At 32.6% G+C, this 27,755-nt stretch overlaps 1 protein-coding gene across 2 annotated transcripts in view; it reads right to left on the bottom strand.

The window, feature by feature from the left end:
* LOC130901740 (zinc finger protein GLI4) overlaps window positions 1-27,755 on the bottom strand; it is a 147,853-nt gene that overhangs the window by 72,510 nt on the left and 47,588 nt on the right. The window contains exons 2-3 of one of the 2 annotated variants that reach the window (XM_057813312.1): window positions 24,196-24,219; window positions 21,920-22,030 (exon numbers count right to left, since the gene is read on the bottom strand). The gene's annotated coding sequence lies outside the window, so the exon portion shown is untranslated. The remainder of the gene's footprint in view (window positions 1-21,919; window positions 22,031-24,195; window positions 24,220-27,755) is intronic. The other variant, XM_057813311.1, reaches the window with a different exon arrangement.

Below are 27,755 nucleotides of genomic sequence, written 5' to 3'. Positions count from 1 at the left end.
CGTGAAAACAAGTTTCAAAAAAAGGTAAGGTGCAATGAAACAATGGAATAATTGATATATTTCAATATTATATTTTAGACACCATAAAAAATTAACTTAAATCAAGTTACTGTGAAGGAGTAATCGCCTCTGTCCGCGCAGTTTAAAACCTGCATAATTTTACAAATAAGGGTTGATACATAATTTGAAGTGATCAAAATGTTCGTATTGATTAGCACTTTAAGATACTCTAAGGTGCATCTCGTTTTCTCAAATTTATGTACCTTTTAAATACTATTTTTTTATAAGAGTTATAGTTTTACAAACAATTAAATTGTTTATAACAAATTACTTGGACTCGGTACCCTATACTCTCTAAAATTGATGGGAGTTTGAAATGGCTAGAGGACCTTCCCTAGCTGCTGAACTATAACTATTGAATAAAATAAGAGTTTGAAGAAAAACGAATCCGTTTTCTTAACATGCCTAATTTTTTTAAATATTTCTGTCGTCCATTTCAATTATCGCTAAATGCAATTTTAATCACCTACAAATATTTTCTTGTCCAATTTAGAAGTTATTGTCTGTTAAAATAATAAATAACCTTCACTGGAGAAACCATTTTATAACACTTAGACTTCCTAAAGGAATTACCTGGTTGTTTGACAACTGAATTTATTGGGGTATTTTTTTATCAAACAAATAACGACACGGTAGTAATTATTTCCTTTAAAATCCTCAACTACTTTCTACTTAATTTAATCACCTATGATCACCTGTTGGGAATGAGATATTACGTCGGCGACGTTTGACAGCCTATTGGCTCCTTGTAGATTTCAAGCACAACAGGAAGCGATGTATTTAACCAATTGAAGAAGAAATGTTTGGCAGATATTCTCTAGTTGAATTATTATTACAGACTTCTCCTGAAGGAGAAAAAAAAAACGGTGGAATTGAAGGATAACAAAGGATTAAGCGGCGGTTCATTGTTAAAATAATTACGTTGTATTATAACAGACAATAATCTAATGAATATTTTTATATTGGAATTCTGTGTAGATTGTTAGAGTTTTTCAATAATTACTCCGAAAGATTCAACAAAAATATTACTTTGGTTATAAAGAGATGAAACGATTACAATATAAATTGGATTTGGATAAATAAATGTTAATAAAATTTGAATAAAGACGGTTTTTGTTCAATCAATCCTTCATTCTAGCTTTTAATTAAAAAACTAATGATTATACTACTTTAGCACGGTCAAATTACTGCAACTATCAATTTTATTAGAAAGCAGACTTTAAATTTACCTTGAAATATACATATTCTATTAGACGCATCGAAATCAATAAGATTTAAAATCTTATTGGGATCTACTTCATTATTTTTTTTCGTAATATTGCCTCTTCCGTATGTTCCCCTACTAAATCAATGAGCTTCTCCTCATCAGGTTCATTTTTTTCTTTACTGTGTTGTTTCTGACCCAATCTAATCTTGACCTTTTATTTTATTTGCTCTTCTTATAGCGTCCATTTTTCATTCTCACTCTCCACGTATCCGATCCATATATCCATATAACTCCTAATTATTGCATTGAATATTCTCAATTTTCGTTGTTATCTTATTTCAGTATTACAATCAGTTATTGTTCTTGCTCTGATCATTCTAAATCTTATTTCTGTGTCATGTACCCCTTCTGTATCAAAAATAAGTCTTAGATATTTATAGTTATATAACTTATATATATTAAAATATTCTCCACGTTCAACTACAGCTCCCATTTTCCGTATTCTTTAGTTTAATTGCCACGTATTCAAAGTCATCTATGTCGTTAATACATATTACCTGTTCATCTGCAAATTAGAGGGTGTATAACTTCATGTCATCGTTGATTTGTATTCCCATTTCTGTGTATTCTTCAATTCTTCTTCAATGTTGTTAGAACTTTTGAAACAAATATTTTGAAAAGTGTTGGGTAGATGCATCACTCTTGTCTCAGGCATTTGTTGATTGTAAAATATTCCGATACTTTATTTCCTTTCTTATATATCTTTAAATCCTTTTGCACAATTCATAAGCACGCTTCTCCAATTTTAAAAAGATCGTTGCAAGGCTATCCACTTTGGAAGTTTGAGTTACCTACTCCACGTTCAGAATTAGTTAAGGGCTCAATATTTTACAATGCAAAAAAATGCACAATCACTTGCCAATTTAAATCAAATCGTTATCACCTTTTCCCGCATTCCGCAATAATTTGAGGGTATATTTACTGAAAAGTGCTTTCTACTATGTAAACGACTATAGTTTATTTCAGAAAGGTATAAAGTAATAAAACTTCATAGTTTGGCATTGATTTCATTATAATATTCTTTCTTTTTATAAATTGCAGGTTGGGGTCAACATATTGGTTTAGCTTATTGTTATACATTCACAAATACTGAAAATAGTGTGCCGAAGGCGTGCCGGTAGGATACTCGTGAAAAAGAAAGCCGAATCTGAAATAGGGTTGGAGTTAGACAGAGGCAATAATAGGTTAAACGCAAAACGTAACTGTATAATCTACTACTTAAGTAATCCCTACACAATATTTCGATACTTCAGGCCAGAAAACATACTTCCTTATTCTCTCACGCAATTAGTTGAAATTTCAATATTACAAACAATATTATTCCAAGACCTACGCCTATGGCCGACACCGAAATTGAGTCGAACTGGACGGAATTCCCCATTTTATTACTCCATAGCTTTCTGAAATATTCAATTCCGAAGATGCTGCATGCTGGCTTAATTTTTGCTATGAATATTTAAATTTTATTTTATTTGTATCTTTATTTAGTTATTTTTATGTTTGTTTTAAGGTTTCTACAAGCTTCTATCTACAACTTGTAACAATTTTTTGACTTTAAAGCATTCCATCTCCGAAATAAACTTTAAATTCACTTCACAGTTCATTAAACATCTTACAAATTCTATGAATTTCAAGCAAATCCTTTTTATGTGAATCTTTTTAGTAATATTTATGTTCTTGATTTGAGAGAATGTTTGGTTGGTCAGTGAATCATTTTCCACAATGGCGCGGTCCTGTTTTTATCTAATCAGCACAAGCTGGAAAAGTTTTTAGTTGATGAAAGTAATGCGTTTAGTGGAAAACCATCTTTACCACCAACATGAGAGATAAGTTCTCGTTACCATCTTGAGCAAGGAGTGTTTAATATACAATTCTTCATCACACCATCACCAACACATTCAACTATATCGAATATATCAAATTTGTTTGAATATCTTAATATTTCGTATCTACTCTGGTCTAAATTAGTTGCTATCACACAATTTCATAAAAACCATTCGGTTTGAAGGTCTTTATGTTCAAAACCACTCCAAAGAGTCGAAGGATCATTTTTCCAAACTGTAATATCTACCTACAAGACGGATTGTTTAATCTAAATGTTCCTTTGATTCTTTACCATTATAACTAAGAATACTTGTAATAGAGAGACTAAAACCATCCTTTTCCCTCACATTTGTCGCGAATACAGCCTTGATTTCAACCCTTATACCATTTTTGGCGGAACTGTTTCTAGATGAGTACTGTTGGTTGTCTGAGACATTCTCTCTCAAGCCCTTACCGACGGGAAAGATCGACGGAAGGAGAGGACCAGGGCGTAAACTACATTCCAGGCTACGGAATATAGGAGACTGGTGTGACATTCAGGATGCGACAACAATTTTTCGTCGTGCAGAAGAGGGGTGCCATCAGATAATAGATTAGAAGTTTTGGACAAGAAAACACTTACACGCTGCAAAGTGTATGTACTTGAAGAAGAAGACTGTTGGTTGATCCGACTCAGTACAAGATCTATATAAAACTTCTCATTAATCTGTTCTCAGAAATGTGTATTTCTTTTATTCCAATAAGGTGCTGTTTCTTAAATTTTCTAGTCGAACAATATTTAGATGTATTTAGTTTTGAGGTAGATAAATATTTCCCAATCATTTACGTTTCATACATTGTATTAATTCAGTTTTCCCAGCCTCTCACTATGTCTAATCATACTTTTAGATGTAAATTGACGTATATCTTCCTTGTCATTTTTATAACGGCGTTGAACACTCCTTAAACCCAGCCCAGATTTCTGTTTCGCTCCATATTTCAAGATTATCTAACTAATAAATTATAAAAAATAATCCCAAAAGGCTGGAAAGTTAAAGTATGTGCTTGATCGTTGTCAGATACGTTGCATTAGATTTAATGATTTCGTATATAATTACATACAAGTAACTGTGAATATAATATATTTATATTCTGAGATACAAGAGAATTTTTTTGAAAAAATTTTAGGTTAAAGAATAACCAGAAAACACACAAACCCTAATCTGGCGAATAGAATGGATGTTCAATGACTGATACACGAGAATTTAAAAATATAGACAAGTCTTCTAAATAAGAGTACGAGGATATTAACTGGATGTTAGATAGGTCTACTACGAAGCGTAGAGAATAGCTGGGACCACGTAACCTCACTTTTTAGTTTACTTATATCCATGAGCGAACCAGTGTCTGTTTCGTAACTTATTATTATTCGTTTTTTGGTCAAAGTTAGAATGGAGCAATTCGGGGATGACTGCCTTTCCAAGACTCAAAGGTATGAATTGTGCTTGTCGAAAAGTTGTGGCAAATTTGCGTCCCAGAACAAATATTACCGATGACATTGTTAGTACCGTAGAAAAACTCATATTGGGAGACTCGCTCAGTACTGTACAAGATATAGCTGAAGAATTGGGCACCAGCGTGAGTATTTTGAGCAGAAATTCACACGCTCGGTGCACACGTTTCAAGCAGCGGTATGCAGAAGAAGAATATTTACCACAGACGAGATTTGAGTACACACTAAAGAAGAAGAAGGCGCTCTAGTAGCAAACTGAGGATTTAATAATTCAAAGTTACAATTAGTTACACTAATCTGACTGGCATACTAGATGAATATCAAATTAAATGAATAAGTTTAGTTTTACAGACTTGTTTATATATTAGTTCTTATCTTATATAATAATAATTATAAAATTAGATAAATAAATTTATTGTTCATTATAGTCACATTAACTGAAGTTGAATCTATAAGACTGACAGAAATAGTAAACACAGACAATTTATAGCAACGATAACTTAATAAGATTAGAGTTCATAGTAGTAACTAATTGATGATGATGCGCCGCTGTGAGGAGGGTTGTTTTGGATTACTTAACTATATTATTAGAATTAGCTAAAAAAGTTATTGACTGAGATTGTAGATCGACTATTTTTTGTACAAAATGGCTGATATGTTAATGATTATTATCTATAACAGTGATTCCCAAAGTAGTCAAGGTGCACCCCTAGAGGCAGAGGTCCTCGCTCAAAAAGTGTCATAAGTCAACAAAAAAACTACCGAGAAATGAGTATTTGTCACTTTTCGGATGATAACTCAAAAACTGACAGCAATTATCTATTTGACTAGCACCAATAGTACAATAAAAGAGATTTACTAATTTTTTCAGTTATGACAGTATTACAACGGAGGTGCGATATGGTGTGTATCAACTAAAACGAATAATAAATATTTTAAAAGTGGTTTACGAGGAAAAAACAGATTCTTTTGTATAAACGGAAAGGAAAAAATGTTTGGTATACTGGGGCATAGTGAAAAACTTCTATATGATAGAAAACGAGTCAATCTCTGTTTGAATATTCTATTTAAAACAAGAATATATTTTAAAACTCGTGATCTGACTATTTGAAATCTCGGTTTATGTTACAATCTAAGAATTTTACCTACAACTAATGTTATAGCGACGGCAAATTTCAATCATTTCGTTACCGCAGCATCGGCAGCAGCTGCGGCGGCAGATATTTATTGCATTAAATAGTTGAAATATCGTGAACGGAATCTTCTCTGCTTCTTTAAAATTGGACAGATTTATCGCGTGTTAACATCCAATTACACGAAGAGTTTCAAAACAGAGCGCAACGCGTTGGATACGATTTAAATTACTGATATTACTTTCTTTTTGCGTATGTTGTAGCTTTAATTCTCGAACGGAAATGTTGGAGAGAATCATAATTTGTATATTTTAGAAACGATTTTAGGAGCAGCTTTGAAAAATTATCATTTTTTCACTACGATTTCTTAACTAAATAAATAATAATAGCAGTAGAAAATCATGTTTAGCTAATTTTTCCTTTCGTTTCTTAAATCTACGTGATTTCCAAACGATTTGAGGTCGGAACTACTGCTAGTCAATTAGATTTTTATTTTCATTTGATGGAAAGTGTCATCAATTTAATTTAATGTTTGCAAATAACAACGGTCAGATGACGTCCTTCCCGATTAATGCACTTTTGCATTGTGATTTCTGACTTTGTACATCACGTCATGAATCATGCGCTGAGAAACTTTCAATCGGATTCTTTACATGAGTTCTGTTGGATAGATTACACTAAAGTTTGACATGCATACACAAGCTCTGCTTTTACACTAAAAATACTAAACTAACTCAAAGAGCTTGATTATTTTAACTCAATATTGTCAGAGCTAGATAGCTTCAATATGAAGTGATGGAGTCTTTCTTCATGACTCTTGGATAATTTTTTCATGGTTTGGTCAGCAGTGTCCATTTCCAGGTCCCTATTGGGAATGTACTAAGGGACATTTACTATGTTCCTCAGTGTTTTGTTTTGGAATATTTGGATGATTGCTAAGTTGATCGCTTTGGTACATCTTCATAATTCAATACCGTAAATCCATACAGGCTTAACTACCTACTTAAAAGCATAAGCTTATTATGTAGACACAGAGTGGGGTTTCTTCTAATTAGTCAGTCCAAGTTCTTCTCTTTACTTTTTGAAACTTATTTAAAAAACTTTAAAATGAACTTTGTCAAAGTTCAAAGAGTGTGATGCAGCTATTGAGAGAACTGAAAAAAACTTCTTTCAAGTAATACAAGTGTCATTATTTAGAGCATTGAGTTCAACACACATTATCTATAGAAGAAAATCATCTTAGTGTGAATATTTTTAATATAAGTATTATAGATACAATTTATCTTTCGTCCTAGAAGGAGAATTTAGAAATTCAACTATTGAAGATTCAATTAATAATTTATATTAAATGATATGAATTCAATAACAATTTCAACTGTATGAAGTCGTTCTTCGCACCTTACTTTTCAATAATTACCACAAGAAAAAACACAGGAGGCAAAGGAAATGATCCGCTTAAGGATTCGGGAAAATCATATCAACAATGTTCATGATCATACTTGAGTTCTTGTAGAAATAATATTTGATCATCCACTGCATGTTGAGGAAGTTTAGGAATGTAGAATGACCCTAACATTTCCGAATATAGCTTAGCGTTTACGGAAACAGATTGTTCCCATTTTAGAAAAAAAATGGGTCTAGGAATACTGATGAGGACATGGGAGGAGAGGTTCAGGGGAAGATCACTTCAGTACTTAAAGTCCCGAAAGATGAAAATGTGCTTAGTCGCTCATTCAGAGGTTGTGAATAAGCTCCTGATCTCCTCCAACCATGCCTATTAACGTTTTCGTTCAATACCCGAATCACTTGATTTTGTAAAAGCGATTGTGGTATTCTTACGTTAAGATCTCATACTTGAGTTTTTTGAGGCTCCGTCTTGTAGAAATAATATTTTATCATTCACTACATTGTTGAGGAATGTAGAATGACCTTAATATTTCCGAATACCGGTCTGGGTGTACGGAAGCAGATTGTCCCCTTCCATTTTAGAAAAAAAAAATGGGTCTAGGAATACTAATGAGGACATGATACACCAAAGTGTTACCTTGGCTGAGTGGAGAGGTTGATGATCGTCACGGAAATTCTAAGGACAACACTCTGACGATGTGTTAACATTCGCTGGCTTCTTCCTATAGCAATCCTCGCGCGTTATACATTATCTTTTGCTCGTTGCTCCACTCATATTTTCAAAATTTGCACTCACAACTTCATTGAATTTACATCAGCCACCGGTTGATTGGGATTAACTTCAAAATGAGTATGAAAACGACGCTAAGCTGTTACATGGTTTAGTAAAATGCTTTCACAGCAAACGCTTGGTGTTGTTTTGAAGACTATCTTAAGGCACTGTACCTTCAAACAACTAGCGTGCCGTAGAAATGTTTTTAGGAATATAACGGTAACCTTGACAATTGGTCTACTTTCATACTATCCAAAGCCATTTCGAAAACATGGAGGATTGACTGCCGTGTTATTCATATTTCATTCAATTAGCGTCTAATCCTTCAACAGTAATTAGATTTGTTCATCTAATGAGATGCAATTATCCAACGAAATGAACTAGAAACCTTTATATAGCTCTCTCCCGCTACTGGAATTTTTATGTTTAATCGTGTACTTCGTTTTACCTAAATAAGTATATATGTTTTAAAGCTGAACTTCGATCACCTCATCAAAATTCTTCGGCTGTTTGCGATACTATGTACCGCTGATGTTCCGATAATGAGTATCATCGATGCAGTACTTATGGTTCATTTAATATACCGAGTATCTCAATAAAAAAACTAGTTATTCAAGAAAAAAACCACTAGATTAATACACGTTATTAAAATATATATCTAGTTATCAATTTTTTTATATTTATTGACACTGAAACTTCATATTTTAAAAAGTTAAAAAGTATGAGATATTGTCATTTTCTCATCAATATTTCGTTCTTTTGTTAAATATTATGAGGTTATTTTGACAAACTGATCTGTCCATAGATATCCTCAAATATACTGAACCATTGAGCTCATCACCGACGCATCAAATGGCCATCGTCTTCAAAGTTGTGTCAGGCACGTACCTGAACTTAAAGAAGAGTTAATGGTGGTATATGACCGCATTTTCAATCGCTTAAGAATGAGAGATCCTCTATATGAAACAAAAGTAACAAAGAATTTATCGCTCCTGACTACATACTTTGTTATTTTGGGACTGTCGAAGACCCTGCACGTTTCTTGGTATGTCCAAGCTTATCCACACAACAAAAGTTCGGTACTCAGAAAACGACATAGCCGTGCAAGTCTCTTTGCACTGTACCTTCAAACAACTAGCGTGCCATAGACATAATAAGTAAGTAAGTACTGAAAATAATGAACATACAGACTCCAAAGGATATAATGAGGATTTCGTCCTCGGAAAACGTATCAAATATCATATTACAAACTAAAATGCCTTAAAGGTGAGGATTTGGAGACTGTTGCTAGAGTATCCACATCTAAAACTGCATCAACTAATACTTACATTCGAAACTTCTCGATTATATAGCCGTGCAAGTCTCTTTGCACTGTACCTTCAAACAACTAGCGTGCCATAGACATAATAAGTAAGTAAGTACTGAAAATAATGAGCATACAGACTCCAAAGGATATAATGAGGATTTCGTCCTCGGAAAACGTATCAAATATCATATTACAAACTAAAATGCCTTAAAGGTGAGGATTTGGAGCCTGTTTCTAAAGTATCCACATCCAAAACTGCATCAACTAATACTTACATTCGAAACTTCTCGATTATATAGCCGTGCAAGTCTCTTTGCACTGTACCTTCAAACAACTAGCGTGCCATAGACATAATAAGTAAGTAAGTACTGAAAATAATGAGCATACAGACTTCAAAGGATATAATGAGGATTTCGTCCTCGGAAAACGTATCAAATATCATATTACAAACTAAAATGCCTTAAAGGTGAGGATTTGGAGCCTGTTTTTAAAGTATCCACATCCAAAACTGCATCAACTAATACTTACATTCGAAACTTCTCGATTATATAGCCGTGCAAGTCTCTTTGCACTGTACCTTCAAACAACTAGCGTGCCATAGACATAATAAGTAAGTAAGTACTGAAAATAATGAGCATACAGACTCCAAAGGATATAATGAGGATTTTGTCTTCAGAAAACGTATCAAATATTATATCACAAACTAAAATTCTTTAATGGTAAGAATTTGGGGCCTGTTTCTAGATTACGCGCATCTGAAATTCCATCAACAAGTATTTAAAATCAAAATTTGTCAATTATTTCTTCTTAGATAACAATAATAAATTTCATTTATTACACACATTGAAATTGAGTCAATTTTATAGTAAAATTTATAAAGAAGATACTACAGATCAGAGTACATTTTGTTCACTTTTATTGAAATTTTGACCGCATCAGTGCTATGCAACCTAGGCCAGGAAACAGGTTAAGAGGATATTGAACATCGGTCAAAATTGTTTATTGTCTTCCCTGCTTGATTTTCTCGGCTATTATTTTGCAAGATCAATTATAATTCACAGTTTTTCGTCTGTTGTCGGTAAATCTAACGAAATAAATATAATCTGCATCAGATTTATCTAATTTTTGAATTCGCTTTTTCTCAAAGAAATTGGAAATAATTCAACCAGTATAACATCACTGCCAATTTCTCATTCTGACGACTTAATACAATGTTACCAAAAAATTTTCAAAATATCTAAATACTGTGTCACAACATATATTCATTAAAATGATAAATTATCTTAATTTAAGTGAAACAAATAGATCATGGAGTTGGAATTATTCATAGCTGTACAGTCAAAAATTAGAACATAAAGTCAATATTATTATGACCCTTTGAGGATGGGGATTTCGTTTTTCCTGTAGATACTTATCGTTAATTATTGTTGTTTATGCTCTGTAATATTTCTTCACTCTTGTGTATCTATGCTTTTGTATTTTTTAATTGTGGTAAAAATTGCAGTAAAATGTTTAGCAGATAAAGTCGACGATCATATTTATTATGGTGTTAGAACTTATTTAAAATGTTTATTAAAGTAAAATCGACAAGCATTTTGACTTTTTTGATTTTTGAAAGATAAATTGTAAAAAGTATCGCGGAAAAATGTGACTAGAGCATGCAAATAAAAGTATTAGCTTCATAAAACTGACTAGAACAACAGTTTTCTGAATAAAGGGTCGTGGATACAGATGAATTTGAAAATTTAACAATACTAATCGCACTAATTAGAACACTACAAACACTTTAATATCTAACACTTCACGTTGGATATCACTATTGTCTACGACAAATAATTTCCTGTCATCTTTTATGAATTTTTACGTATTTTCGTAAATAATATTTAGATTTCAAAAATAAACGAGAGAAAACCATAATAGATAACGCACTAATAAGCAAAAGTATTTGGAAAAAAGGGAAACATGTCAAGGTCAGAAGGGGTCAGGAATTGAGAATGACCACTATTTTCTGGTGATAAGGATGAAAAAGAAAATAATAGATAGATCTAGGAGGAAAAGAACATCGAATAAAAAAATTAGATGTCATAATTTCAGGGAAACTACAAATAAAACGAGATACCAAGAAATGATAGAAGAAAAAATTAAATACATCAATGAAGAAGACACAGAGGAAGAGATATGGACGAAATTTGGAAATATAATAATAAATGGAGCGGAAAAAATATGTGGAACGACAAGATTTATCAGCATGTAACGCAAGAGTACAAATTGATAATCGGAGATCATGAAACATGCAATTAGAAGAAAAAAAATACAAAAATGGGCTACATATCTAAAAATTAACGCTATATAAAATACAAACAAATAAAGGACGGAAGTTAAATATTAGTTTAAGAACAAAAACATAAGTCATGGTGATAATTTGGAGAAAAAATTATTAACACACATGAAAACATCAGAAAAACAAGTATTCGTATTAAGAACTTACTCATCAGCATAAACGGGAAAAGAGGAGATATAATAACAAAAGAAGATGTTGTCATGGAAAAGATGGAAACAATATTTTTGAGATAGTTTATAAGGAAAGGATTCGAACAAGAAATAAAAACAGAGATACTACAGGATTAGATTAACAGCAATACAAATAACAGAAGATGCAATAAGTTCGAAAGAAATACAACAGGCAATATAGAAAGGAAAGATATGAGAATTATTACAGCAAAATACAAGAAGCTGTTACAATTATAGAGGAAACAGATTACTAAGTACAATCATCAAGATATAAACGAGAATAATAGAGAATAGACTAAGACATGATCAAGAAGGAACCATTGAAGATTAACAACAACGGTTTAGAACAAACAAAGTAACAATAGATGTAAACTTCATGATTAGACTGAAAAAGCAATGGGAGAAAACAGAGTAAAATTACTGTGTTTTATAAATCTTGGAAAATAATTCGACAAAGGCAATACGAATGAAATATGGAAAATCATAGAATACAGACGTATAGAAGAAAAACTAATTAAAAGAAGTGAAAGCTACATATCAACAGACGAAAATCTATGTCAGAGTTAGGCAAATAGACTTAAAAATATATGATGACAGTCTACATATAATGAATATGAAAATAAAGGAACACAAACCTAAGTCGATGATAATAAGACGCATAAGATAAAATTGGAAGAATCAAATATAAAGCAGAGCAAAAGCTTCAAATACCTTGGCATCATACTACAAGATGAAAGATTGGAACATGAGATAAATAAGAGAACTGGAAGATTATTCAATTTAGTCACAGTTTTGGGACAAAAAGGAAATACGAAAACAAATGAAAACATATTGACCATATTGACATACAGATCACACAGAAACGAAAAAGCAAAACTAGAAAAATATTGGAGAGAATTTGAATTTAGAATCGAATCAAAATAAACTCGAAGAAGGACTATCAAGATGATTTGGCGATGTTTTGAAAATGGGAAACGAAGGATTTATACGGAAGATATATGAAGCACGAACATACAAAAAAAAAAGAACACCGTGGAGGTGGTGGAGAGAAGAAATTAGGAAAGAATGGAAACAGCTGTGGAAAAGGCAAGTCTTACACCTGAAAATGTAGAAAATTTTCAGGATAAGTAAGTAAATAACAATAATTTTTGTAACGCTTCATTTACTTTTACTGATAAGAAAAAATTGGGGATTGTAACTACAAGTTTATGGAAACTAACTCGAATACTTCGAAGGTTTCGTTAGCAATACAAGTTTAAGTAATTTAAATTTTTTATATCCATAATTTTCGGAATATATTATATTTCAATATATGATGTTTTGATTACCAAATGTAATATATGCAACTATAAGGAAAAAATTAAATTAAAGATGACGTAAAAATAGATTTAAACAGATGTTCGTACTCAACTTATTTCAGCTAAGTTACTAAAATAATCGGATGATTAATATGATACGCTCTGTAGTTGTACATTCTCATTCTTCCTATTTAATATAAAAGCCGTTGAATCCACTTTATTTAATATATATTTTACGTGAATTACTTCGAGATATACCAGATTGATAGTTTGATTAGAACTAGCTATATTGCATGTCATTAAATACAAACGTTATTTCTTTCAACTCATTACCTTAAGTGACGCAGGGCCGAAATAAGATAATTAACTTCGAATATAAGCTACTTGAAATATACAGTATATTAGTTTAAAATAATCAGAATCAGATTTTAATTCTTAACGTGATTGACAATATAAGAATTAATGATTGCCATTGCATCAAAATTCACTTTCATTTTATTTTTTTTCTATTTTTCACATGAATATAACAAAATAATTTCAATATAGTCATCCGACCCTAATTAGAAATAAAAAAATATGCCGATTATTGAAAAAATCTTTTCAATACACCAATCGAATAATCCAAATTTTTGAGTAGTTCAGTAGGTTCAGGCAATCAAATAAATGCTTAATTTTTTGAATAACTTATGTTAGCCCTGTACTTTTTTTCTCAAAGATGAGTAACGTTTTGGTCGGCCTACTGATAATGACCAAATTAAAATCATAATTAGAGGATAATTCGAGAGGTTGCGAAGAAGCTACATGTCTTGAGCTATTTAAGAAGCTTCATATTTGGGTATCTAATGAATTGAAAAAAAATTCATTTAACACAAAGAGTCAGCATTTGCCATATGCACCTTAAACGAAATAACCCCGACACTTTCTTGAAAAGAATCATAACTGGTCGTAGAAAATAGTTAAACCAGCACAAACCACATCGAAAGCTGAAACATCGCAAAAAAATATCAAGCTCTCATTTCGGCGGGATTTTTTGAGCTGATTCCAAAGAACCAAATGATCAATTCTGATATTTGGTATAAAATTTGACCTAACCATTGAAGCTTGGCTTTTGTGACATGTACAAACGGAATTTCACATACTCTCCCACCGTGGTCTAGACAAACTAGATAAAATAAGCCTAAAAATGCTTTGATTTCCACTGTATATGATGGTAAAGTAAATGTCTTCATAGATGTTTACAATTTTACGTATATACAAGTTCCAAGAGTCATTGGGAGTTACTGCAGTCTTTGAAGATACCAGGTACTAATACTAATACCGTACTCTTTCGGTACGGATATTATGTTATTATCTTCAAGAATTTCATATGTTTCTGGAGCTGCCTCTTCCTCACTATCAGAACTAGAATAGTTAATTTTCTGGTGATCTGATTCACCCAACGATTCCATCGGAAACAGCGATATATTCGCCATCAGTCGGGACAGTTTATATAGATCGTTGAGGCGCTGATTATCTCTTTCATAGGCATCCATCATATCCAAAACTAAAACGATGCAGAATTTACCAATACCCAATGTATTATCTTCGAAATTGAAATTATCACCCACAATCGGAGAAACTTTTGGGGGAAGTACAGATCATTTAAAGGAAAGCACATGGAACTTCTACATAGAGCGTGTTCATAATTTTGATATAAATTACACATTTAGACGGGTGAGACCTATGAGGACAAATACGGTTATAACTTTTTTTAAAAAAATACTTTATACTATGAGTATGAAAGATACAAGAGATATCAGCTTTGTTAATTGAAACAAATAAATGCTATATCGTAGTTTCTTTTTGGGTATGGACTGAGAAGCCTCATCCGTGTAAAGAAAATCATGTTATTTGGAAATGAATAGCTTCTATTGAATGTATGACGAATTGATTATTTACGTTGAAGTTTTAATCACAATATACTATAAAAAAAGTAGAACTCTATACCTATTCTACAGTAATTTGTCTTTTAGCTTAATTTTATTAATTTCGAATAATTTTTTTCCGTAGCCTTGATCGGAGTACTTACTTATTTGTAGTATTCAGTAATTGATTCTGTATACTAGAAAAGAAAATTGTTTCTAATATAATTGGTATTTATTACAATCCATTACGGTTATTTTCTTACTTTTTTTTCATATAAAAAATAAGGATATAGTAAATTACTATGCTACCTCCTTGGCTGCTCCCGGGCCGTATATCTCATTATTATGATTATTTTCTCAGTCACAAATAGCACATTACGAAGCAACAGACTATATCATTCGCATTCACTAAATCAGTTTCAGATATTCAATAATATAGACGCTAATATCAGTACCGGACCGAGAACAAATATATGGGAAAATAAAAAATACTTATGAAATGTGTTTCATTAGAAAAAATAAAAAATATCTACAGTAAAGAAATATTATTTTTAATAATAAGTTTTAAAGTAATTCATAATTATAAGGAACTAATTAATTGGAAATTTTTTTCCTGGTTAAGTTATACGGCTCAAAATTATATAAAAACGGCCTCATCGTCATCAATATCAACCTTCAGTTGATTCAGGATAGAAGTCTAGATAATATAAACAATCTACATCCTCTTCATTATCTGAATCTGATGAATAAGATTGTTTTTTGAATTTAGATATTTACTTTATCTCTGTTCTCTTCAACGACGCGGTCATCTTTAGCTTTTTTCAACTCATCTAAATATGACGATGAACTGACAATTACTGTTTTTCCTTTTCTTTTAGACGCTTGTTCTGTTCAACTTTCGGAATATAAGTATATGTATAAGATGTACTACATCTTTCATCTAAGAACATTGTTGTAGATTGGACGATCCATCGCTCGTCACTCTTGAATAAACCTCTTTAGAGAATTGGAGTTCTTTGTCAGCAGGTTGATCTTGATCAACTTACTTAATGATTATTGTAGTAAATGAAGTATTATAATTCAATATTAAATCTCATTTAAATTTCCTTCTTATTGTGAACGCTAATAGGTCTCATAAAAGCAACGTCTAAGGGTTAAATGCAGCTAAAAGCAGTGGGGTGAAAAGCATACTTAAATCTATTATCTTGAGCAAGATCATGAATTACCATCAAGAAGTAATAAATTGGACGATTCCTTTGTAGATTTTTAGAAATTTTTTGAATCAGGCTAAAGAAATTTCCAGTTTCACTCACTTCAATCCATTGTTCAGGTGGCAGACCCAGTTCTAGCTCTTGCTGCTATCAGGGTGTCCCTTTGTGTTTTTTTTGTGAGGAATATTATTTCTAGTTGCCAATCGATCTGTTTATCTTAATTATCCAGCTTTTTTATCTGCGTTTTCTCGTCTTTTCTTGACTTATCGACCAAATGTTGATTTTGGTGCACTAAATTGAACTGAATCCAGTTCTCTATTGTCTGCTCCATAGCATCGAGGAACCCTTTCTGCCGATTTACTGTTTTAATATAATTACGCACCATCTGAAACAGACAATAGTCAAAACAGGAGAAGAGCAGAAAGATACCTCGAGACAGAATGAGATGAATCCCAATCTTCCATGTTCCATTCAGCCACAGCACTAGGATTCATCCAAACGAACATTTGTGAGGTTATGTGGTGCTATTTTTTGACCACATGATTATGATTCAAGACGGCAATAATAATATTTCTTTTTACCATCCATTCCAATCAATCATTATACAATACAATTATTAAAATATTACTTACCTTGACTTTAAAAATTGAGAAAATGTGAGTACATAACATACACTGAATAAAAATCGAAGATGACTGAGCCAAGCAATTAGTCATTACAGAGTATATGTTCTCACTCAGTGTCGTTGTTAAAAAAAAAGAAATGAAAGACATTATAGACAAATATAACTGAAATATTTTTTTCACTGAAAACAAACGCCGATTGGATTTCAATTATTGTTCATATTAAAATTTTCTTGATTTAAAAAAATGTGATTTTCATGTAAGGATAATTATTATTATACAGGGCGTTCCAGGACTTGGTACAAAAAATTCCAAAGTAATTAGATGACGTGAAAATAATGCTGCAACAAAAAAATCTCATATTTTCGATGAATAATCACAATTTATGATAATTTTCGTCAGCATATCTCTTTACGCTGACGTATCAATTTAAAATTTCTTGTTAAATTGGAAAAAATTCCTACTGAGTACTATAAATTGCTTCAAGAGGCCTATAAAGACAATTCTCTATCTAGTGCGCGTGTTTTTGAGTGGTCTAAGCGCTGTAGTGAGGGCACTGAAGATGACCAGCGCCCAGGTCGCCGTGTGACTGTTTCAACTCCGGAAACAGTGACCAAAATCCACCAAATTGTGTGTGCAGATCATCGAATGAGCATCTGCCGTTAAAGAAACGGTTTAAAAAAATTTTACATGAGGAATTACACATGACGAAGTTGGTGCCGAAAAAACTGACTCCTGACCAAAAGCTCTTGCGTGAATGGATCTACTCAGATTTCCTTGACAGGTTAGAAACGTCGTAGAAAAATCGATTTGAGTAGATGGAAGCGGTAAAGCAAAAAACGACAGAGCTTCTAAAGGTCCTCTCCAAAGAGAAGACTTCCAGCACTGCTTCGATCAAGGGAAAAAAGGTATGGAAAGGTGTGTGGCGAGGGGAAGGAGGTATATTGAAGGGGAGCATTCGTTATTTAATAGCCAGATCTCGTATTTCCTAAGTCATAAATTTGAAAGAGTTAAAAAAATAGCACCTTTTTGTTGAAAAATTGAAACAATTTCCGAATTTTTGGCATCAACTCCCGGAACTGTAAAGTTACATTATAAATTTGTGAACTATTTTTTTTTGTCAGTGCTAATTCGGTGACAGACCGACAGACATTTTAGAAAGCTTCTACTAATTTATTGATGTTTTATCGAATATAGTCGAAGAAATTAATAATTCCTCGGAATTTAATTACCGCTTTTCGAATTAACAGTAGTTTTCGCAATAATAATTTCGACGGTCAATGCACCTGATTTAATTGGCATCTCAATAATGTTTTATTTATAAAACCTGACGAGATTATTTTATATACCTAGTTAATTTTCAAAAATATACTGAGAGAAATAACATCGAAACAATATAGGAATTCACTTGTTTCAAAACTGGATTTATAATAACAAGAAGTGGTAATTCTTGTATTGGAAATGATCCTGATGGCACAAAAAAGATCATAACCGAAGAGAAATAGCGCGTCATAAGTCTTTCAGCGACCAGTCACCAGCATATTCACATCACTCTTTTACTCTGAAGGGCATTTCTTATTTTACCGCTTTTTATTTAACACCGAGAATGTACACTTTTACTGGAAGTCGACAATGGAAAAGAAATATTTATTAAAACAAATAGTTTTTATTGCAGTTTATACCGGATGGATTCGCTGTTACTAAAAATGGATGAGGCAACAACCCATTGATGTACATCAAAAACATGTGATTTGAAAGTATCAACCGCTTCTTCAGGTGTAGAAAAACGTTGATTTCGTAATTTATTTTTTATCTAGGTGAATAAGTAGAAACCATTGGATGCCAAACAAGATCCGTATGGCGTACGAACTATTAAATCGATGTTTTTACTGTTTAAAAACGTTTCTGTTTGAACTGATGTGTGAGAACTCGCATTCGTCTTCTGCGATTGGCTTCCCTGATTTTTCCGAACACTTCTGGCAAACAAATGCTGGTGTATCATGCAGAAATCACCGTTATACGTTGCTCTAATGGAACGCTGGAAACATGTTCAGTTCTTAAGTATGATTCGACACATGTCACCAATAGCTACGAGCTTTTTTTACGATTATCAAACTTTGCGGTATGAAACAAATCTTTTTGACAGCCAAATTTTGATGCTAGATTGAATATATAGGAGTAGAGCGAATCCTTAAATATACCACAATCTCACATGACTTTATCACAACAACCGATTTTGGAAGATCTTTACGAAATTCATTCAGTAGCGAAGTGCGGCCAGAGAACGTTCACCATTAAAAATGTCAAACCTCATGATGGCAATGTCAGATATGACATATTCATATCAGTGCTGCGATCTTTAAAAAATTAATTGGAAGCTATCGTATCGTAATTTTTAAGGATATTCTCAATGAATGTTTGCAGAAAGAAATAAATATGAAAAGATGAGATTTTCGAGCTATAGAAAATATTTTATTGTATATATTAGGCTCTAGTTTGTATACATTGTCATAATTTTTCATAAGACAGATTTGCGTCCTTGGCATGCACATCATTATGGCCATCTCTAAGCTTTCTACACCATTCAGGCACAAACGACTCATTCTCCGATGGATTTCTGCAGCATTATGGCCTTTAGTCTGAAGAAAACGAATCACATTTCGCAATTCACACTTGGCGGGATCATCAATAATAGCGGACATGTTTACGTGTCTGTAGCACAACGCCGACTGACGCGAGAATGTCAACAATGGCGGAGTGTGTAGTGAGAGAGCTCCTAAATCGTCTACAACGCATTGGAGTTGATCGGAGGTTGAAAAAAAAAAACGGCCCTCGTATAACTCGTTATTAAATATATTAATTTTCTAAATTTATCAGGTGGAATTTTAAATTTTGTTATATATGTTTTTCAAGTTCTATTTTCCTTTATTCCTGATGTATACTTTATTAATATTCCCCTCACTATAATATCCGCTCTTTCTTATCTGAATATCGGTCGATATAACAAATTATAACAAGAACTGAATGCTTTATCTCTTAAATCGTTCGGTTTCCATTCACCTGTAAAACCCGCTTCTCGAATTTACCATCATGTATCGGAATGCATTGTGGCGGGGGCGCCTCTAATGAGGAATGTCCACTTTGGGGCCCTAGACTTCTCGTTTATTGTTATAACATTTTTTCCGCTGTGTGGGAGACACACACAAAGTCTTCCGAAGTGTCCGACCGCTGAGTTATGCACCTGAGAAATAATAAATTAGTATTCTAGTCGGCTCGGCGTTTACCAGTCGATGTAGTGAGGAAGGTTTCTTTTTATTTTCTTGTCTTGTGAGTGAAGCCGATGCCCTAACTTTTGTTTGGCACTAGACGATTATAAGGTGGTGAAATCTTTACATTGGAAATATTGATTTTTTACAATACAAAATCTAATTTTAAATCAAATGAATTCATTCAAACGTACAATATTGAACAGTCGTAGCAGAAAAATAGAAATTTTCCAAAAATTGAGAAATTCGCAAAAACAATCGTCAATCTCGATCCGTCCTGGAAACTTCTTCAAGTTCCAATACATGGAATGAACTTTAGATTTGTTTGATATAATTCCACAGGAAAAGTCAATAGGTGTTAAATTGGAACTGCATGGCGGCCAACTTATGTCACCTCTCCTAAAGATCAATTTCCCAGGAGAAATGTCGCTAACTCGTGGCAAAGATCTATTGAACTGGAATCATGTTCTGTAGTTATTAGAATATTAGAATATTAGAATAGTCAACATTTTAACGTTGAAAACAATGAAAGAAACCGAGTAAAAGTTACGTAAACATTATTCTGGAAGTATCGATATCAATATGGATTATGCTGAATTTCAACCAATTGGACGCTTAGTTTCTGTTATCCAATCGTATAATTGAGTAGTTTTGAAGAGAGATTTGAAGACGTATAGGTGAGTTTCAGTATTTATATAAAAAGAAAACTGTTTTCCTTTATGCGTAAATATGAGAAAATAAGAATTTCCAATGCAAAGTCAATATTTTTACGTTGAAAGTATAATAGTTTTACTCGCTATGATTTCTTTGTTATTCTGCATTGGTTTCACTCCAGTAGCGAGAATTTTACTTATTGAAGTATCCATTAATATGAAAATGAGTATCATCCAGAAATGAGATATTAGTAAACGTCGGAAAACGCTCAATCATTTGGTTACGAACTCAAGCCTTTGACCAGCATCGTGAATCTTGCATCAACTATATTTTGTAAGGGTTCAGCTCCAACTCTTTGTATGAAATGCGAAATCAGGTTCGTCGCGAACAAATCGAGTAACAACGTCTACGTGTTCGACCTTGGATGCTCGTATTTTGATTTATAAAATGTTCATCCGGTCTCATCACATTTTAAATCAATCAAACGCCTAGCGTATTATTTAAGTAACGAACTTTGCGGTTCCATGAATTTAGCAACTTATGTGTGGAATTTCGATTGACCAATTATATCATTTGAAAAGTCAGAAATTGGATATAAAAGGTCAGTTGGTATTATTAATTGGTCAGTGCTAGAAAATTTATTATTAAGACTCAAAGTTTTCCAAGGTCATTGAAAAATTTTAGCACCTTTGATAATTTATTGGTCAGCTTATATAAATATTTTTATAGTTTAATTTAATATTAAAAAAATTCAGTACGATGAGGCGGAATCATTATTTTATGGAAAAGATTCTTACGAGTATAATGGATTATAATTATGAAGTTAGAGTTGGAAAACTATTTAGATAATATTTTTCACAGTAATTTCTTAAGTAGATAAAATATTTCTAATTCAAAAAAATTATTCTTAAATAAAATTATTATAAGGGTGATTCCGTTCTAACTGTGATATTCAATGTCCTGTATTGTTTTTTTGTACTAGTCATTAATTAATAATCAATTAATAAAAATTTTGTGTTAATTGAATAATTCTTAAGATATTTAAACATTATTTTTATACAATATAACTTGCCACTTAAAGAAAACTTATACTACATCACTTGAATGTCAGTACCGTGTCATGTCCATTCCTAGAATTTACCGATAAATTATTAATTTTTTTTGTCGTAACAAATGATTTAAACTAATTACCTTATAAATTCTAATGTTTATGATCAAACTGAAGAAAATTGATGCACTTGTTGTTTAATATCTTAAGTTACCATACATCACTTGAATGTCAGTACCGTGTCATGTCCATTCCTAGAATTTACCGATAAATTATTAATTTTTTTTGTCGTAACAAATGATTTAAACTAATTACCTTATAAATTCTAATGTTTATGATCAAACTGAGGAAAATTGATGCACTTGTTGTTTAATATCTTAAGTTACCATGTCAGTACCGTGGATAAATGAGTCAGTACCGTGGAACTCAAAATCCAACATTTGTGTCTTGCTCGTGATACTTTGAAGTTGTAGTAAATTCCTCTTAGAGTTTTATTTTTACAATAAAATAGATGAATAATATGCATAAAAAAGTTAGAAAAGTTAAATTTTAAAATCTTGAAATTTTGAATACAAAAAATCACAGTTAGAACGGAATCACCCATAAAAGCTACTTAATTATCACCCCCCAAATCCCCTGCACTTTAAACTTAAACTACAGTCGCCAAATTACTGTTTTCATAAAATTCTCGCGAGCGTGTTCAAAGCGGAGCGAGCATGCGTCGATCACGCCCCGTGTACGCGCAGCGGACTCGCAACAAGAACGTCGCGAATAACAGTATGTTCTGTGTACTTATTCACTGATAATCTTAAATCGTCTGTCTTCATGTCTGTGCGCTTCAAACACGCCTCGAGAACGTTGCACTTCTGCCATACGTTCGCGACCTGTTCGCGACTTATTCGCTGCGCGCCTATATTCCAGAGCCAGGGTAGCGATTGATATATCTACCGCGCTCTTGCAAATATCTGCGTTCACCATACAAAGGTGAACTTTCTATTGAAACACCTTGATTTTTTATTACAACTTTACTATATATTTTTCGAATCAAAGTTTCAGAACATTCGAATTGATTACCTAAATTTTTGTAGTGATAGAGAATAAATTACGTAGGTTGTATTATTTTGTATATCTTCAACGCAATATTCATTAGCTGAGCTAAAATCTCTACGACGGGGCTGGTATATTTTTAAAAGTATTGTAAAGCAAATGCCGTCTTAAAATATAACACTAAAAAAGAAAAATAGTAACGTAGCAAACAAAAGAATTCCATAGTCATTTCTAAAATTAAAACGTGACAAATTCCGATTTATTTTGAAAATAGTCTTACGTTGTAATGAAAAATATTCCTCTATTCGATTATTAACTAAGAAAAATATTATTATGAACGATATCAAAGTTTATAAAACCACAAATTGATTGACTGATTCATAATACTGATTAAATTCTGTCTAAGTAGAAATTGTTTGATTGAAAAGTTAAATGAACGATTCGGCTCAATGATAATTACGTATTTATAATTAGAAATTAAATGATTATTCATGATATCCCATCTCCCAAGTGCAGCAATCATAACATTCACATTTTTTTGTAGTCGTTTATATTCAAAAGAGGCGTTAGTCTAGTTAGCTTCATATCGAGATATATGAAACGACTGAATGATTTGAAACAGAAAGAAGTACCAAAAATAGAGAACCAGCTCCAAAGAAGGCAAAGACCCTTCCATCTGCAGGCAATGTCATGGTGTCGGTTTTTTGGGATGCACGTGGGGTTGTTTCTATCGACTATCTTGAAAAAGGAGAAACAATCAACGGCGAGTAAGAAATCAAGCAAAAACGTCCGTATGTGGCTAAGAAGAAATAGTTGTTTCATCAAGACAATGCACCAGCTCTCAAATCCATTATTGCAATAGCCGAAATTAATCAATTGAATTATTAATTGCTAAAAGGAGATTACGTTGAAAAATAAATTCAGTTTTTTCCAAAATTTTTGTGTTCTCTTTGTTGGGCCAGGTACTTCTGAGACCATTTTCGTATTATTATTCCAAGATTGCTTCATTTTAGATACAACGAACTTTTTTAATTAAAAATACACGAATTTTTATAGTAAATACCATATTAAAATGCACATGATATGCTTACTAATTCCAGTGAGTTTATATCTTTCTTTAGCAGCCGATTTATGTAAATGCGATCAATTACAGGCAACTGAATATATTTAAAATAATCATAAGTATTGGCATGGTTCTATTAAAGCCCATTTGTTTCTTGTTAACTATTATTTAATACCTATTTTAAGTTTTTTCTTAAACTCTTATTACAACATTTTTATGTATAAACTTCGTTGTAGGTCTTAGATTGAATTGATTATAGTTAATGTCATAAACATTATGAATATTATTAACGCGGTTTTGAAAACTTACCTTATTTTTCCTGTACAGAGAAACCTGAAACAAAACAGAATAGCTTTAGCGGGAAAATTATATTGAACAACATATATTTTCTATGCTCCAAGCAAAGTAAACGGTAGGAATCACTCGTGAGACCTAGTATCACAAAATCAAAAAACTTAGAGGACATAACTAAATCAAAACTTGTAATCTTGTAATTTATAAAGCTTTGTCGTATGGATTTTATATTTGATAATAGGTTCTGACACAATGTTTTTGGCCAGTTGATTGGGTTGAAACTAAAGTATTTCACATTAGTTTTGAATCGTTAATTTGATTTCTGCTTTTCCAACCAAGAAAACTTGAAGACTCCTTTTAATGATATTATTGGACACAAACCATGAATCAATTGTTATCATACTAGAATAAGTTTTGACCCAAGCTGTTATCTATTCGTGAATAGGTGATTCTTCCAAAAAACTCTTCTCCAGAGAAGGCGGATCCAGGGTGTTGACAAAGGGTGGGTAATTAGTATTAGGACGAGTCCTCCCCCAAAGGCATGGCATTTTAAGCCTTTTACTCTCAAAATATGAGTTAATTAGATCTTAGGAAAGAGGTAGAAGTCGCACGGTGTAAGATCTGGCGAATAAGGTGAGTAGTTTAACACTAAGATGTTGTACTTGGCTTGAAACCTCTAGGCGGACAGTACGGGATGAGGAGATTATTTTTTCAGTAAAGTAAACCTGAAAGACTCCTAACATGGATATGAACAAGAAAGCTTAGAGAAAAATTACTTTATTTTCAAACTGGTCAACTTAATGTCATCCAAGTGTGGACCTCGTCAGGATAATCTGATAAGAAATATTTTGGATTTCAATAATGTGATCCTGAGAGATTCGTTATATTATTGTTTCATTTTAAATATAGTTATCCTGGCGTGGACCTCGTCAGGTTAACCTTGTTTTAACCTGATAATGTGATTATTATGTTCTTTCAATAAATTATAAGTTTCAGTTGCTCTATTTTTGACGTCGATCATTTTTACTGCAAAAGAATGAACAGACAGAATATTCGAAAAAGTACGGTTCAGGCTAAACATCTTTGGCGCTTGCGTACTTTTTCTGTAGCAGCGTCTAGTTACTTAATAGCCACACCTCGTATATATTATTCATCTTTATTCTATTCTATTTATCAACGTTAACAAGTAGAATCAACTTTGTCGGAATATGTTTAATTATACAAACGATTTGAAAAACCGAAAACCCATTAGACCTTCTCCATACAAATCTAGCATATGAATAGTACTCTGGAGGACGAATTGTTTAAATATTTATTAAAACATTCTTTGAATGAACGGCATTACTTTTGTGAAAAAAATCACATAATCCGCATTAAACAAAACACTTCGTAGATTAGAAACAGGGGAACAATTGCGGAACTTTATAGCTACTTCACAAAGTAGACATTTTTCCGTTGCAGAGCTAGTTCCCTATTGAAAATGGCGCCGAGAGAGTAATTAGACCAGTATCGAGAACTTTCAATTTGCAAAAATGGAAGGATAGTGTGAAAAAGTATGCAGAAATGATTGATACTTGGTACCGTTAAATATTATTGAACATTGACAATGAGATAAAATAAGGTAATTATCACTTATTGCTTGAATGAAAATCTAGGAGTAAACTAAAATTATGAAAATCTAGTCACCATGAGCTTTACATACTTTTATATATGCAAAAACCCTCAGAGATGATATCATTAGGCTACTAAATAGTGTCAACTCCCCTTCTTTATCAATTCTCAAAGTGATTTGTGAAATTGACTATAAATTTCAATTGGATATAGTGATATAGCAATTCATTTGATTGTTCTAGTTTTTCATAATGCAGAACTACTACTATTCAGAATTCGATAGGTATAACAGCTTCTACATTTTTTTTATTGTGGACTTGTTAATTGCCGTATTGAATAAAAAATACACCGAGGATAATTCTCAGGACAAAATTAGCCAAATCGTCCAGCCGTTGTCGAGTTTTAGCGACACTAACGAACAGCAATCCATTTTTACAAGAGTGATTTTTTTGCTGGTTTCTTTTTGGCAACATTGTTTTTGACAGATGTCGCGCGAATCGTGTCTTGTGTTATTGTCAGTTCAATTTGGTCTACAATTTAATCATGAATCGACTTACGAACGAACAACGCTTACAAATTATTGAATTTTACATTGAAAAGTCATGCTCGGTTGAGGGCAGTTTGGTCGGCCTACTGAGGGAATTATTAGGAAGCTTGTGACTGACTTTCGAATCCACAATTGGTGAATGGGCGCTGGAAAAGTTGGACGGAAATCCACTTTTTTATCGAAAAATGGAATTCAGCGACGAAGCTCATTTCTGGTTCAATGGATAAGTCAATAAACAAAATTGCCGCATCTGGAGTGAAGACCAGTCAGAACCATTGCAAGAGCTACCAATGCATCCCGAAAAAGTCACTGTTTGGTGTGGATTAAGGGCCGGTGGCATCATTTTCGAAAGTGACCGGAACGTTACTGTGAATGGCGAGCGCTACCATATGATGATTGACCAATTTTTTTACCCAAAATGCAAGAATTGGACATGCTTGACATATGGCACGGGAAACAAAGGCCAAATTGAGAGCCGCCTTCGGTGAACAGTTTATCTCACGTTTTGCGCCTAGATAGTGTGATTTAATGCCTTTGGACGATTTTTTGTAGGTCTATGTTAAGGCTAATGTCTACAGGGATAAACCAGTAACGATTGATGCACTGGAAGCCAATATTGAAGCATTTATTCGTGAAATAACGGCCAACATGTGTGTGTTAAAATTGGACCTTGCGCATGGGCTATCTAAAGCGGAGGCCAACATTTGCATGAAATTATCTCCAAACATTAAATTATACTGATCGTTCTATCGATTGCAACAGAGATTTCTTCTATGTTTTCAAATTTTATGTATTTTTTTTCAAAATCAAATCCTATAGGTACCTATAGGATATATAAATCACTGGTACTTGTTTCAGTTACTTTCAGTTACTATAGTCGAAATTTATAATTTTTTTTTAAATTAATACCTTATTATGTTTGTAAATCACTTATTGCATTTAAAAAATATTTATGATACAGAGTGAAATATTCAATACGAATTCCTGAATTGTTTTTTCCAAAGTCAGTCCTGGAAAGTTCAGCTAATACCCTGTAAATTAATGAAGAGGAGGAATTGACACATCATGATATCCCACTAGGAGCCAGATCTGGACTATACGGTGCATGAGGAAACTATTCCAAGTGTAATTTGTTCAATTTAATCATCGTTGCCATCGACTTGTGATTCGGTGCATTGGTGAAACAGTGGTTTTTTCTTGGATATATGCGGCCGATTTTTGTATTCAAACGATCCAACAACTCTATGTAGTATTCGTTATTGATTGTCTCTCTCTTTTGAAAGTAGTTGACAAAAAATAATCCAAAATACTGAAGCCATAACCTCAGCTGACTGTTGGACGCTTCGGACGTGGTTCACCGGCTGCAGTCCACTCTGATGACAATAATTCTGATTCCGGAATGAAGTGATGGATCCAT

Source organism: Diorhabda carinulata, chromosome X, assembly GCF_026250575.1.
Source record: "Diorhabda carinulata isolate Delta chromosome X, icDioCari1.1, whole genome shotgun sequence".
Taxonomy (NCBI): domain Eukaryota; kingdom Metazoa; phylum Arthropoda; class Insecta; order Coleoptera; family Chrysomelidae; genus Diorhabda; species Diorhabda carinulata.
The sequence above is the reverse complement of the archived record's forward strand: the minus strand, read 5'-3'. Positions and strand labels throughout refer to the sequence as shown.